We start from the raw sequence: 15,744 nt of genomic DNA on the forward strand, positions 1-15,744 counted from the left end.
CTCTCGGTGAGTGAGAGAGTGGTGAGTGAATTTGAAGGCCTATGACATTACCTTACATTACTATTGGACTTTATTAACACTATACACTTAGGCTTCACTAAATTTATGAAAACATATTTTTCTTCCTTCAATAATAAACTAATCCTGGCTCACTGTAATGTTTTTAATTTATAAAGTTTTAAATTTTTAAAAAGGTTTTGACTATATTGTAATAGCACTTAGCTTAAAATGCACCTTATAGAGCTGTACAAAAATGTTTTTCTTTATATCCTTATTCTGTAAGATGTTTTCTATTTTTAATATTTTTTAACTTTGTAAACTTTTGTTAAAACTAAGACACAAACACGCACATTAGCCTAAACCTACACAGGGTCAGGATCATCAAGACGTCACTAGGTGATAGCTCCATTATAATCTCCAGACCACTTTCGCATATGTGGTCTGTCCTTGACCAAAACATTGTTATGCAGTGCATGACTGTATTTCACTGTAATGTACTGTTTTTTTTCTGTCAAGGTGCATAAACAATGAATTCTCAAATGAAGTTTTAGTGGTTTCAGAAAAAAAGCAGATTGGCAATTGCTTTATTTTGAGAATAATGCTTTTCACTGCTAGTAGCTGAATAAAAGATATTTTTAAAGAAATAAAAATTTAGTTTCTCTATGCAGAAAAATAATTGAAACCATAGGTGAGAAATGAGTCAGGTAACAAAATTTATAATGAAAAGATTACTTTCTTTTAGCTTTTCTTAGGGATCAGTTTTCAAAATGCAAAGCAAAAAGAGAAGTGATTTTGAATTTTGTCTGTAGAATCCATCATTTACATACTCAAAAGATTTTTTTTTGTCTCTAATAATTAAAGTAAATCATATTGATCCATGGATGACTGTAAATTCTCAACTGTCATTTAGGCTTTTTGTACTTGGGTAGAGTTCTTTACTCATGGGATGTTTTATGAGTAACTTATATTATGACTTTAAATTATCTTCCCTCAATTCTCTTTGAAATTCAATTATTAATTTTATCCCCCTTCTGCCACCAAGGAAATCTAAGCTTTGGTTTTATGTTCTCTTTGTATTCACACATTTCTAGGTGTACTAGGAGTTCTTTTCTGATATCTTTTGAATTTCTGTATCACATCAGTTTCATTCTGACAGCTGCAGCCTCTAAAATAAGCTGTGTGATGCACTGAAACCTAAAATAAACCATTATTTCAGGGTTAGGTGCGTCATACCTGCAAATAACCTCATTTGTCTAGAGAAATGTATTTAATGCTTATTGTATAAATACCAGTGTTTCAGCGTGATCTATAATACCATCTGTCACTTCTTTTTGTCCAATACATAATTCAATTCCTTATTCCAGTATTTGAGATGGAGAGTTTTATCATATATCTCTACATACTGTGGCAAGAATCCAGGTGTTTCATGAAAATTATATCAAATATTATCCAAGACAAAATTTTAATGCAAGTTGAGTAAAGTAGTCTCTCTGCTGCTAAGGATAGCCATCAACGTAAGCTTGTATCATTGGCGTCTTTCACCAACTTCACTGAAAGTATATTTTAAACACAAGTGCTCTGGAAAGTAGGAAAGTGACTGCTGTTTCTATGGGGGGAATGTTGTCTGTGGTAATGCCACAGGATGTCCTCAGCTAGAGAAGCAGGAAGAGAGCAAAATAAAAACATAAAGTGGTAACATGTTGGAAAAGTGGCACGACTTTCTTCTCACACCTTGCTTGAAACACTTTTTTCCTGTATTAGAATAAGGTCTTTGATATTTGCGGGAATGTAGATCCAGAATATACCAGAAAAAGTTTTGATTAACAAACATTTGTTGAGTGGATAGCAAGTGCCAGGCATGCTACGAGGTCGAGGACCCTGCAAGACAGCAGACCTTGGGTACTCCTGCTGTCATGGTGAGACAGAGGATTGTTCTGGAGAAGTAAGGCCAGCGCCACAGAGGAGGACACCCGTGGGACAATGAGGCTGCCGAGAGAGCTGTCGAATTCAGCCACTGGAAAGCGGAAACCAGGGAAAGCTTTCCAAGGAGATTTTACTTGAGCTCCATTTTGAAGAATGAGTAGGAGTTAATTGTTTAGGTTGTTTTTAGATCATCTATCTCCTAGGCAATTTTAGGAAGAATGAAACAGAAATTCTGAAATTATTTTGTCATGCACGATTTTGTAGGTTTGATCAAAAAAGTTCATATTTCTTCTCTTTTCCTCCTCCTCATATACATATGTACACACACAAGTGGTTTTTTTAAAAGAAAATATGGCTTTCCCATCATATTTATTAGAAGTCTCTGATGTATGTGAGAATAGATGGTAGGAATTATGTATTAGATTATCACTTTAATGTAGCTAGAATTTACTTTCTAAAGCACAATTACATATTTATCTTCACACTTTCTCTCTAAACACAAAGAACACACGTTCTTAAAGCATGCCACAGAAAGAGGCAATTCTATCGGCTGTGGTCTGGATTTATTTGGAACACATTATCTCATTATGTGTCAGATTCTTCTTTGTATCAAATAACCCTGGTGGAGTGAAGAAATGAATGCATGCTTGCTCCCTGGGGTAACTTCTAAGGGAGAAACAACGTTATATTCTAGCTTGGAAACATTTCCATTCCACGATTTTGGAAAGAAGATTACTGATATCTTAGCGCATGTATCTTTTTGTCTGTTAATAAGATACACAATTTGTAAATATTCACGTTGTTATATACCAGGTTGGTCTTAGATGGAATAGGCAAGGTCTAACTCTGGCTATGAATTCAGTTTTATCATGGGTAGAAAAAAAGTATCTTAAAAGATTATTTTAATCAATACTGTACAGACACCTAGAGGAAAATGTCCCTTTGATAAGCTGTTTGATTGTCTTCTTCAGAGAAGAGCCTCTGGCATTTTAGTAGAAATACACAACGATTCATAAATAGTGACTAACACTTTCCTCCATTTATTCCTGAAAGACTTTTTATTGATTCTTCTAAGATCTATCTTTCTAAGCTCACTCTAAGCCAACATAATCACTGTAGGGCATAATGTTCAATATGTTTTCTCCTTATCTGGCAGATAGTTTCATAGTGCTTTATTTATTTTGCTTATTTATTTATATTATGCTATAGTTCACACTTACAAAAAATATAAAAATGACACTATTTTTTCTTTGTATCTACTATGCAGCCCCAAAAAGAAAGCATTACAAGTACAGATGAAGCCTTTTTATGTATGGTGCCATGATTTCATTGCTTTAGATCATGCCTCAAGGTAACCACTATCCTAAATTTGTTGTTTAACCTACTATATATTTTCATGTTTACCACTTAAGTGTGTTTTGCTAAATAACATACAGTATTTTCCATATTTTAGTATCATATCCTATATATGTCCTGAAAGCTTGCCTATTTTTCCCAACATTTTTTATTATTTTTCCCATATTGATATATGTAGCTCTAGTTCATTCATTTTCATTGCTGTATAATATTCCATTTTATGACTTTACCACAGTTTACCTTTTTTCATGTTGATATATTTAGATTGTTTTCAAGCTTTGACTATTGTAAACAAAGCTCCTATGAACATTTTTGTACTTGTCTCCTTGTGTAATTGTGCAAGACTTTTCTAGTTATATCATATAACAGTGAAATTGCTAGTTTGGAAACTATGTGCCTTTAAAACTTTATGAAACATTGGCTGATTGACCTCCAAAATCCCATGCCAATTTACACTTCCACCAGCAGTTTGAAGGAATTTCTGTAGCTCCACATTATCACTAACACTTGGTAAGACTTTCTCCCTTTTGTCAGTCTTCAGGGTGTAAAATAATATTGCCATTATGAGTTTTAATTTGAAAACTCTGTCATTATCTTTAGCCAGTAGAATGCACTAGAGGTAAAGCTGTGCAAGTTCTGGGCCTACGTCTCAAGAAGAGCCAGAAGATTTGACTTTTGTGTTTGAGAGTCCTGAGCCACTATGGAAGACAATCCTGCTAGAGAGAACAGGTGAAGAGGTCACATGGTGAGGTGAAACCCAGAATCACATGGACAGATAGAGCAGCACAGCCTTATCAACAACCCAGCTGAACCAGCCTCATCAACTCAGCAAGAAATTGCAGCTACGTGAGTGTCCGCTGACAACACAGTGGAAGAAGTCCCATCTGAGCTCAGATTGCAGATTTTTGAGCAAATGAAATGATTGTTGTTTTTAAGCAGTTCCTAAATTTTGAGGTGTTTTTTCTTTCTTATAGTAATAGACACTTGAAACATCAATTAGAAAAATTTTCTAGTGAAAAGAATTTTATTTTAATGTTGTCCAATGTATCCATTTTTTTATAGCTTGTACTTTTTGTGTCTTGTGTACAAAAGCTTCACAACTCAAAGATTAAGATATTCTAGTGAACGTTTCAAAGGTTTTACCTTTCACATTGTGTTCTTTGATGCAACAGGAATGCATATTGTATATCACATGAGATGGGGCACAATTTTTTTTCTTTATGAATAGCCAATTTCCCTAGAACCATTAATTATATAGTTTATTCATTCTCCATTGTCTTTCAATGGCACTTTCCATGACATTTTCAAATTTACCTGGGTCTTCTTTGAGCGTCTTTATTTAGTTTCACTGATTTATTTGCCTATCCATGCACCAGGAACCAACCATCCTGTTAAATAATTTTAGCTTTAAAATAATCTTTATATCTGTTAAGAAACCTCTTCCTGACACTACATTTTACATATTCTAATTTTATTTTTTTAGTGTCCTGACTGTTTATATGCCTACATACATTTTGAAGTAAGTCTAAGTTCAAAAAATTCAAACTGTTGGGTTTGACAGAAATTGCATTTCATTTACAAATTAATTGAGGGGAAATTGTATCTTCATTATATTTTGTCTTCCTATTCATGAACATAATATGCACATGTACTTACGTAGATCTTTTTTTATGATTTCAAAGTTTGATACTTTTTTTCCAAAAAGTTCTCACATATGTTTTGTTAATTTTATTGCTCGGTAGCCTACATCTTTGTGACTATTGTAATTATTTTCTTTTAAGTCAACTTTAATGAGATAAATTAAGATAATATAAACTGAACTTACATATGTGTAATTTGATAATTTTTGAAAAATGTATCACTCTTGTAATCACTACCACAGTCAACATAAAGAATTTTTATTACTTGAAGACGCTCCCTTGTGCTCCTCCCCAGTTCACTCAATCATCCCTTCTGGCCACAGGTAACCAATGACCTGGCTTTTGTCAATATAGATCAGATTTATTGTTTTATACAGATAGAATCATATGGTGTATATTGTTTATGTCTAGCTTCTGTCGTGCAGCATAATGTTTTTGAGATTTATCCATGATTTTGTATATATCAATAATTTTCAAATTATTGCTATCAGTTCTTCCCAAATGGTATTTCATAGTATGAACATACTACAAATTATCCAATCTATTCATCTGTTCATGAACACTTTGGTTATTTTCAAATTTTGGCTATTATTTTAAAAAATGCTATAAACATTTATATACAAGTCTTTAGATTAACTACATTTTCATCTCTTTTGAGTAAATACATAGCAGTGGAATAGTCAGCTGATGTGAAGTGTATGTTTCACGTTTTAAGAAACCATGAAATTATTTCCCAAAGTAGCTGTACCAAGTTTAATTCCTAGCAGCAAAATATGAAGATTTTAGTTGTTCCACATCTTCAACAACACATGGATTTGTCAGTGTTTTGAATTTTAGCCATTTTATATGTATTTACAGGTATCAAATTATGGTTTCAATTTGCATTTTTCTGAGGCCTAATGATGTTAAGCATGTTTTCATGTGCTTATTGGCTCTGTGTGTATGTTTTGTGAAATGCTTGTCAAACTTCTTTCCAATGTAAAAATCGGGTTGTTTGTCTTGTTTTTGAGTCCCAGGAGCTTAATACATTCTGGATAAAACTCTCTTGTTGGATATGTAAATTAAAAATATTTTTTTCCAAGTCTGTGGCCTGTCTTTAGGTTTTCTTGAGTGCCTTTTGCAACACAGATATTTTTAATTTTAATAAACTCCAATTAGATTTTTAACTTATAGTTTCTCCTTTTTGTATCTTAGCTAGGATATATTTGCCTACCCCAAAATCACAAATATTTATTACATGTTTCTTTTAGAAAAAGAAATTCTGCTTTGTAGTTTATATTTTTCTAGATGTTTTGTAGTTTTATACTTGAGGATTGGGTCTATTAACCATTTCAAGTAACTTTTATGTATGGTATAAGATAAGGGTCAATGTTTATTATTTCCCATATAGATACTGAATTTTTTTCAGTATCATTGTTGAAATGACTGTTCTTTCTGTAATGAATTATTTTGACACCTTTGTAAAAAATTGACTATATGTGTATGGATTTCTTTCTGAACTTTCTATTATCTTCTATAATTTTATATGTATACCAAAATGCCAATTTTATGCTGTCTTGATTACTGTACCATTATGGTAGATTTTAAATTCAGGTACTATAAAATCCTTCAATTTTGCTTTTCTTTTTCAAAATCGTTTGTACTATTTTATGTCATTTCTATTTTTTTAAAAAAATGGAATCAGTGTGTTAACTAAAAAAAAGACTTGGTGGGATTTTGATTGGTTTGAATCTATACATCAATTGGGAGATAACTGACATACTAATATTACTGAAAATTCCTATTCATGGAATGCACTATCTCCATTTATTTAGGTCAATTTTACTCTCTGTTATAAATTTCTCACACTTATTAAATATAATCATAAATATTTCATAAATTTTCATAGTATTTTAGATGATATGTTTTAAATTTCAAGTTCCAGTTGTTTTTGTTAGAATATAGGATAATTAATATTTCTATATTGACTACATGTCCTGTAACTTCACTAAATTCATTTATAATTTTGAGTAGTTTTTTAAAAGATTCATCAGAATTTACAACCTACATTATCATGCCAACTGTAAATAAACACAAATTAATCTCTTCCCTTCAAAATGCATGTCTTTTTATTCAGTTTTGAATAACGCAGTGAGAACTGATATCCTTTTCTTGTTCTGTAGCTTGAGGGAAGCATTCAATTTTTCAATGTGAAATAGATATAAATTGCAGTATTTTATAAATGTGCATTATCAGGTTGAAGAAATTACTTTCTTATCTTAGTTTACAGAGAATCTATGGAACTGATTGTTTTGTTTATGAATCACAATTTCTTGCTCCTTGGCCTTTCTAGTTATTTTTGATTGGCTGCTAGATATTGTGATTTTATGCTGTTGAGTGAGTGCTTGGATGTTATATTCTTTCTTTAAAGATTTTAGACTTTTTCTGGAATACAGATTAATTATTATTATTAGTGTGATATTTTCAAGGTTTCTTTTTAAATGTTGATAAGGTACATATTGCCTAGGCTTTAGGGATAATCTAATTTTACTGTTAATACTAAGTTGTGGCTCTCTGAAGTCTCTAATGATGGTTCTGGTGATCATAAAGAAATGTCCACCCCAGTTGGTCAGATTTTAACGATCCCATTTCCTGTGTGACCTCTTGGAATTATGCAGTTTCTAGAACTTTAGTCATTGTGTGGTGGCTTCATGCAATTTTTTTTTTTTTGTATGTATGTACAGTTTAATATTTAGCAACAGACTCAAAGGACTCATATGTAGATCTCTGGAGCTCTGTTTTTTTTTGTTTTTTTTTTTTTATTTCAGCTCTTCATGGGGGTACAAAACCTCAGATTACATACATTGTCCGTGTCCTGCCCATCTGTTTTTATTGTTGTTGAATAATTTCTTTATCTCTGGAACTCTGCTTTCCAACTTCTATCTATGTTAGACTCCCTGAACTGAACTATTTTTCTCTTCAGTCAGTGAGACCACCATGCTCTGCTTGTGATCCTCCTCATTTCACCATAATCCAGATTGTGTCTTCGGGAGGAGAGCTATGGTTCTTGTAGGCCTCATTTCTCTTATTTTCTTTTTGGGGGATCATAGTTTTATACTGTATATTTTCCAATATCCAAAAACAGGTGTTTAATGTATTTAGTCTGGTTTTCTAGTTGTTCCAGTTAACTCTAGAGTCTGTTGCTTTATCATAGTTGGAAACAGAGGTCTTATTGCTACTTTTAATAAAGCATATTTTACTGTTGCTGGAGTATATAAATTCAATTGAGGTTTGTATATTAATCTACCCAAAATCTTGCTGAAATCTGCTTATTAATTATAATAATTCAGCTGTATATCTCTCTAATATATTATGAATAATTTTTTCTATGATAATTACAGTTGAAGTTCTTCTTTTCAAAATCTCATAGATTTTAGTTTTTGTCCTTGTCATCCTAGACTGACAAGACCACTCAGATTGTGATAAATAGGAGCAGTAATGATAGACATTCTTTCCTTGACCTTAATTTTTAAAGATAATGTTGCTAGAAATTCAACATTAATTATAGAAATCATTGTAGGTCTTTGTCAGATAATCTGCATCTTTTTATGAATGTGTTCTGTCACAGGTAACAGAAAGTGTGACAAGAGTCTAGTGTCTCAAACATATCAAAGTTTACTTTTCTCATGTAAAATAGGCCTAGATGTAGACAAGTAGACTTTTACTTTCTGTTTCCAAAATGACTACTGAAAATCAGTTATCCAGGGCAGCACTATTTAAAAAGTTTGGGAAAGTGAGCCTTAGGCTTTCTAGATATATAATGAAAGAAAGCACTGGGAAAAGAGTTGGAAGTATGTGTTAGATTAAACAACCCATAATATCTGCATAATTTATCAAGTTTGAATTAAGAAAATTATCTCCTATTTCCAGTTTGCTAAGGATTGTTTTTGACTCTTAAATTTAAGTTGATTTTAGAGAATATGATTTTCTTCTGCTTGTGCCAGAATTATGCTCTTTCTCCTTTAATCTGTTAATCTTATATTTCACATTACTAGAGCTTTTAATATTACATCATACTTAAACTCTTACCATATACTCAACCTAGAACATGATTTATTTTTTAAATACTTTACAGCTTTCAATTGCAGATATCCATTTTTAGTTTTTTGTATATTTGTAGTAGGCTATGGTCAAGTCTACTGCGCATCCAAAAATGCATGAAGAAACACAATGTAGTAATGACAAAAAATTGTGTCATTGTAACGTAGCAAAGAATTGCTTTATATAGTAGTAGGTAGAACCTCAAATGCTTATATGACCTCTTTCCTTTCCTAGTGCATAAATAGAAGCAATCTAGTGACTTGGGCTCCTCTGATGGTGGGTTTCTCACTCTGCCCCTTTTGCACTGAAAACAAAACTTAAGAAGCATCTCTCTGAGAAACTAAACAGGAACTGGAAAGCTGTGTCCACTTTCTCACTTATGCATTTATTTCATATATTTTGTGTTTTAGTTGTTTATTGGTTTAACATAAAACTGAAATGAAGGTCACCATGAATTAGATTTCAATCATCATTCTTGGCAGTCTTTGAATTTGAATCAGACCTTTGTGGTCCAGCCTCATTCTATATCTAAGTGAAATTGGCTTATAATTGTTTCTTATACTGCTCTTTTCTGACTTTGACTCAAACTTACATTAGTTTTATAAAATTATCAGAGGTGTTTTCTTTCTTTTTCTTTTTTGAAAGTTTGGTATCAATTGCTAATAGAACTACTTGGGCTTGTCCCTTTGCTATTTTTCTTTGTGTTTTTGTGGTTGGAAGGTACCTTTTTATTAGTGAGTCAACTTCTTTAATGATCATAAGTGATTTTAGAAATTTTATTCTTCCTTCTTAATTTTGGTAAGTTACATTTTCCTGGAAAATAATTTCTTTAAGTTTTCAAGTGTATTTTTAATTTTTTTTATTTCAGCATATTACGGGGGTACAAATGTTTAACATATATTGCCTTTGCCCCGCCTGAGTCAGAGCTTCAAGTGTATCCACCCCCAGACGGTGTGCACTGCACCCATTAGGTGTAAATACACTCATCCCCTCCTCCACCTCTCAAATTTATTTATAGTGTTATTTTATTTGTATGTTTTTGCTGTAATTTTACCTTTATGCTCCTTATCAATCCTAACTTTTTTTTACCAGTCTTCACTACTTTTTTCCTTGATCAATCTTGACAGAACTTTGTCTTTTTTGTCTTTTCAAAAACCAGAGTTTTGAGTTTATTGATTCTTTTATTGTGTTTTTCATTTCTTTGAATTTGCCTTCTTTCTTCATTATTTTCTTCCTTCAATGCTCTTGGGATTTATTTATCTTTTCTAGCTTTCCAAGATTAATGCTCTGATGGTCTTTGATTTATTACCATTTAGCTCCAAATTCAGACTTTTTAAAAGGAGTTTGGCCTTACAAATATTACCTTTTAGCCTACCAGAAAGACCTTAAGGGGCATTGGAGGAGAAAGGGATTTTCTTTCTGCTTCTAGAGTGGCTTGCTCACCAGACTCCTGGAGAATGTGCTTTTTTATCCCCTCTTGGCCTACACAGTATTTCCAGTGCTAGGTGCTTATAGGGGTCAGCTTTCTCCAGTTTGGTTGTTGTGTGCTTTTTGCGGCTGTTGACTTGAGCAGCAGCAACAAAGTCCAGAGTCCTAGATAGCATGGACTAGTGCCTTGCCCAAGTTCCCAGCTCCCTGTACCCTCCCCTCAGTTCCACATGCATCATGTTTGGGGCCCCAATGGGTTGGTCATCTGATGGCCCAACCTTCATCTCTAGCAGCTGGCCCAGAATCACTCAGCCGATTTTGCACACAAGAAGTGTGCTAGGTTCCTATAGGGGAACATTCTATAGCTCCTGGTTCCAGTAGCAAACACAGGAGTTCTCTCCTCCTCCCTGCCACCCTCACTCAACACTCTCCATCTTCCTACCTCCTCAGCCCTCATTTTCCTACTGCCCAACCCCCTACTCCTCCCTGCTTCTTCTCAGGGACAACTTGTCACCCCCGCTTGTTTCCATCTTGGAGGTTTATTTACTCCAGCTTTCCTGATGTAAACCTAACACTATTATTCATATTCACAATGATGCCCTAACTCCATCCTTTCAGCTTTAATTTGTCTGTACTCCAGAAGGTTATTTCTGCTTATCTAGCAACTGTGGACTAGCTCTGGCTTAGCAATCTAGCACACTTCATTGTTATCTAATTGGCTACAACCACATTTTCTTCAACAAGGCTTAAACCATCTTTTCAAGTTTACCTTTCCTTGGGCACTCTCCCCCAGATCTTGGATCAATCTTCTTTAGGTTCTTTTTCTATCTTTATGGTAACCCTCTTACCATAATCAATAATTGTTTATATCAAAATGATTTTAAACTTCTCCTGATTTCTTTCTTTTGATTAGACCCAGCCTATATAGATACTAACTAAACTTCAGCATGTTTTCTAATAAAAACATTTAAGGCTATGAATTCCCCTCTAGTAGTAAATTTTTATATATGGTAAGTCTTTTCTACTGCTAGTGTTTCTGTAACAAGAATTAGCTCATGTAAGATTGGTAGATAAGAGAATGGTGATTGAATGATGCATACATATATATAGTCTTTTGGTTCACACATTTTTAAAGTGCCACCATGTTAATATTTTATCTTATCAAAAGTAATAGAATTAAAACAATACTGGAATAGAATGTCAACTAATACTGCTAAATGCTGCCAGCTATGGGTAAATACAGTACTATCTATGAAATCTCTTCACTCCATGGTCTTCTCCTTGGCTTAGTTTAGTCATGTGCTTTCTCTTGAAATTGCTTATTATGTGATTATTTTTGTGCATTTCACCCTTCCCTAAATTCAGCACCCTTTCCTTAGGCTTGGCATATTTTAGAAAATAAAGTTTTATATTTGCTATTTATATTTGTGTGCTCAGTCTTTATTTTTTAAAGAGTAAACAAATCTTTTTATTAATAATTATACTATTGTTTTATTAGGGTTGTTATTTTATTTTAAAATATTTACTATATTATTTTTACAATTGTTGTAGTTACAAAGTTGTGTAGATTTTTAGGTGTTATACTCTTAGACCTATCTTGCTGATATACACATTTATTTTTAGTGAGAGGTTTGGCAGAAGTCAAAGTTTCATAGGAAATATCTCCTCATATTACACCTGGAATACCTGTGTTTTCATTTCTCTCAAGTTCAAATTTTTCTTAATTTTCTTTTAACCCATGAGTAATTTAAAAGCCTCTCATTTAAAAACCAAGAAGAGGTCATGTGAGCACACAGCAAGATGATGGCAGCCTCCCAGCCAAGAGGAGGCCTCAGAATAAAACCTACTTTATCATCTCCTTGATCTTGGACTTCTTGGTATGTAATATTGTGAAAAATAAATTTCTGTTGTTTAAGCCACCAAGTCTGTAGTATTTTGTTATAGCAGCCCAAACAGACTAATACATTAAGTTTCTTAATTGTTCAAATTTTTATTAATAACATATATATAGCTGGAGCTCTCAGTTACCAAAAGAAATGTATTAAACTTTCACAAATGATTGTGGACTTGTATTCTTTAAAATTCTGTCAAGCTTTGCATTAATAGTTTTAGGAAATACTATTAAGTGCATTTAAATTTAGAATTGTAATAGATTCTTTGGTGAAATGCACGTTTAAAATTATGAAATAAATCTCTTTACTCATAACAATGCTTTTGACCTTAGAGTGTGTTTTGTCTGACATCCATAAAACCACACTAGCTTCCTTTTAACCAGTAATTTCCTCATATATATTTTCAACATTTTAATCACAGGCTATGTGCCATCAAATTTTACATGTATATTTTATAGGCAATTTATTTTAAAAATCTGTTCTTGAGTTTTCTGCATATACTGTAAGTCCTGATATATTGTGAGTTTTCTATTTGTTCTACTTTTTCTGTGAGTTGTTTTTCTATTCAATCTTTGGATATTTCAATTTTGTTTTGTTTTCATTCTATTTTCTTACCTGTACAGGTTTTTAAATTTATATACTTTCCATATAATTTTTAGTAACTGTCCTTAAAATTTTAACATCCATGCATATGTCACTTAACAAACTCTAAAATTAATTGGCATCTTTACCTGTATCTAATACTGCACAAAGATCTTAGAACACTTCATTTCTGATTTCTTCCCATCTTTCATGTTACTGTTGTCATATTTCAGTTCCATCCTACTTTGTAACCCTTAAACTAATTAATGCTATTATTATTGTTTCATTGAGTCAATTTTTTGTTGTATTTATGCACTTTTACCAATTTTTTTGCTAATTTTCCTTTTTTAAATTTCAGCCCTTTATTCAATTTCCTTCTTGGTGAAGTAAATCCTTTAGACATTCCACCAGATATGAAATTCTAGGTTGATAGTTATTTTCACTCAATACCTTTAAGATATCATTCAGCTGTCTTCTGTTTTTTTTTTTGCTCTTGACAAGTTTGCCTTTGGCCTATCTGTCTTATTGTAGGTTATCTGTCTTTCAACTACAGTTGCTAGGATCTTCTCTTTCTCTTTGGTGTACTGAAGCATATCATAAAAAGTCTAGATTTGTATTTCTTTTTCTTCTAATAATGTATTCCTGAAAAGATGATTTAAAATTTATCATTTCTGGAAAATTCTAATTCATTATTACTTCTGATTTTGCCTCTTACCCATTATTTATATTCTCTTTTTCTTTAACAGCATTTAGAATATATTAGATCTTCTTATACTATTTTCTAGATCTCTTACTTTTGTTTACATTTTCTATCTCTTTATTATTTATTGTTTATTCTGGTTAACCTCTTCAGATGTATCTTCCAGCTTACTATTTATCTATTCACCCGTGTCTATTCTTCTGTTTAACCTATTCATTGAGTTCTTAAGTTTGATGGTAATAATTTCTATTTCTGAAACTTCTATTTTGCTGTTGTTTTCTTCAGTTCTGCCACATATTATTTTAATAGTATGCTCTTCTCTAATATTTTCAATAAGATTTTAAACTCTTTACACATTTTAAACATACCTACTATATATTCTAAAGCTGAGAATTTCACTATTTGGTGTTCTTACAGGCCTATTTCAGCTATTTGTCAATTATGTGGATTCTCATTCATAGTGGCTTGAGTTATGTAATTTTGAAGGTGAATTCATATTTGTTGAGATATTACCCATGAGAATCCTCTGAAGTTTGTTCTAATAAGTGTATCTTCAGAAAGAATTTTTTTTGAGGTGCAGTTGATTTCTTCTTTATGTTGTGAGGTTATCTGGATCATAAAAGTAGTTAAATTCAGATCTGTGTAAGAGGAAATAATCTTTTTCATCTTTCTCTATTGAAATCGTTAAACCTCAGCCTCTTGGTTACTGAAATCAGCTAATGTAGCTACTCTTCTAGTTTTTAGTTTTATAATCTCCCTCAGGTGTCTTCTTGTTTTGCTTTGTTTTTGTGTTTTTTGCCTTTTCAGATTGAATTGATTTATTGTGAGCTCAGATGCTTGTTGTATTTAATCCAAACTTTCTAGATGTTTCATATTAACAGTTTACTCAGGTTACACTTAGTTTACTACACTTTTTTAAGCCAAAGTCTACCATTATTTTTTAAAGACTTCTTCAACAAGTTCCCACTGAAGCTTGGATATTTTGTTACATTTGGTTGAAAGGAAAGAAAAAAAGCTAATATTTATTGAGTGGATAAATGTGACAAGCACAGAAGTGGGTGTTTCAAATGATATTTTTTCAAAGTTTAAATAATTGACAACTTGTGTATTAAGGAATGACTTATAATCAGTACATTTTAAAGAAAAAAAGAACTCATAAATTAGGAACAATTTCTAGGTAACGAAGAACATTGCTCTATATTTCAGGGGCTCTGTAAAATAAGAAGTGAGAGGAGAAGAGAAAATTGAAGATAACATTAATTTTTTCCCACCTGGTTTCAAGAAAACCTTATTTATATTTTACACTGTCTAATAAATACATAGGAGCAAAGAACTTTGGCCAACAGAAAGTATTTAAAAAATGATGGATTGATCCTTTGGTTCCTCTACTCTCTGTTCACTTACTGATTACTTTTATTCAAGTATTAACATTGTTCTTTTTTCTAAAGGATTTTTCTCCTGAATTTCCTAAATGAGAACCTCTTTTTCTCTGCACTTGTTAGCTTTATCTGGCAGCAGGTATGTCTTTTTTTCTCCTTTAATTTCACTTTTGTTATCATGTACTCAGTAAAACACTAGCACATAGTAGACACTGAATAAATGTTTCTTGATTGGACAACTGAGTGATTCTCTCTATTATAGAACTTTCAGAATTGGAAGATCTAGCTTGCCAGATGGACACCAGCAAGGTATTTTTGCAAGGAAGATGAAAAAAGGAGATTTTGCAACAGCATAGCCGCAATAGGTCCCTGGATATTAAGACTACAATAGGTTAATGATTTAGACAAAAGCAGAGAATATTTCAAGCCACTGAATATTGCTATGGGTTATTCTGGAGTGTTCTATCTACAAAATTTGCAGAAAAAAAGTCCAACACGTGTTGGTCATGGACAGAGTAGTGCAATCGAAAGATGTGGCCATTAGAATCAGATAGACTTTGCAAAAACTACAATATTCATTAACTACCACAAAATAAATTATTTCCTTTTGCTCCAGAAGAACTCCATTGCAGCAAAACTATGTTAAACATCATATGGGATACTTTCCGCCTTCATAGATTTTTCATGAAGGTTGTTTTGGATGAAGAACTCTTGTTTTTATCCTTACTTTGACAAAATACTTATTTTCTTCCAGTTAAAAGCAT

Source organism: Lemur catta, chromosome 1, assembly GCF_020740605.2.
Source record: "Lemur catta isolate mLemCat1 chromosome 1, mLemCat1.pri, whole genome shotgun sequence".
NCBI lineage: Eukaryota > Metazoa > Chordata > Mammalia > Primates > Lemuridae > Lemur > Lemur catta.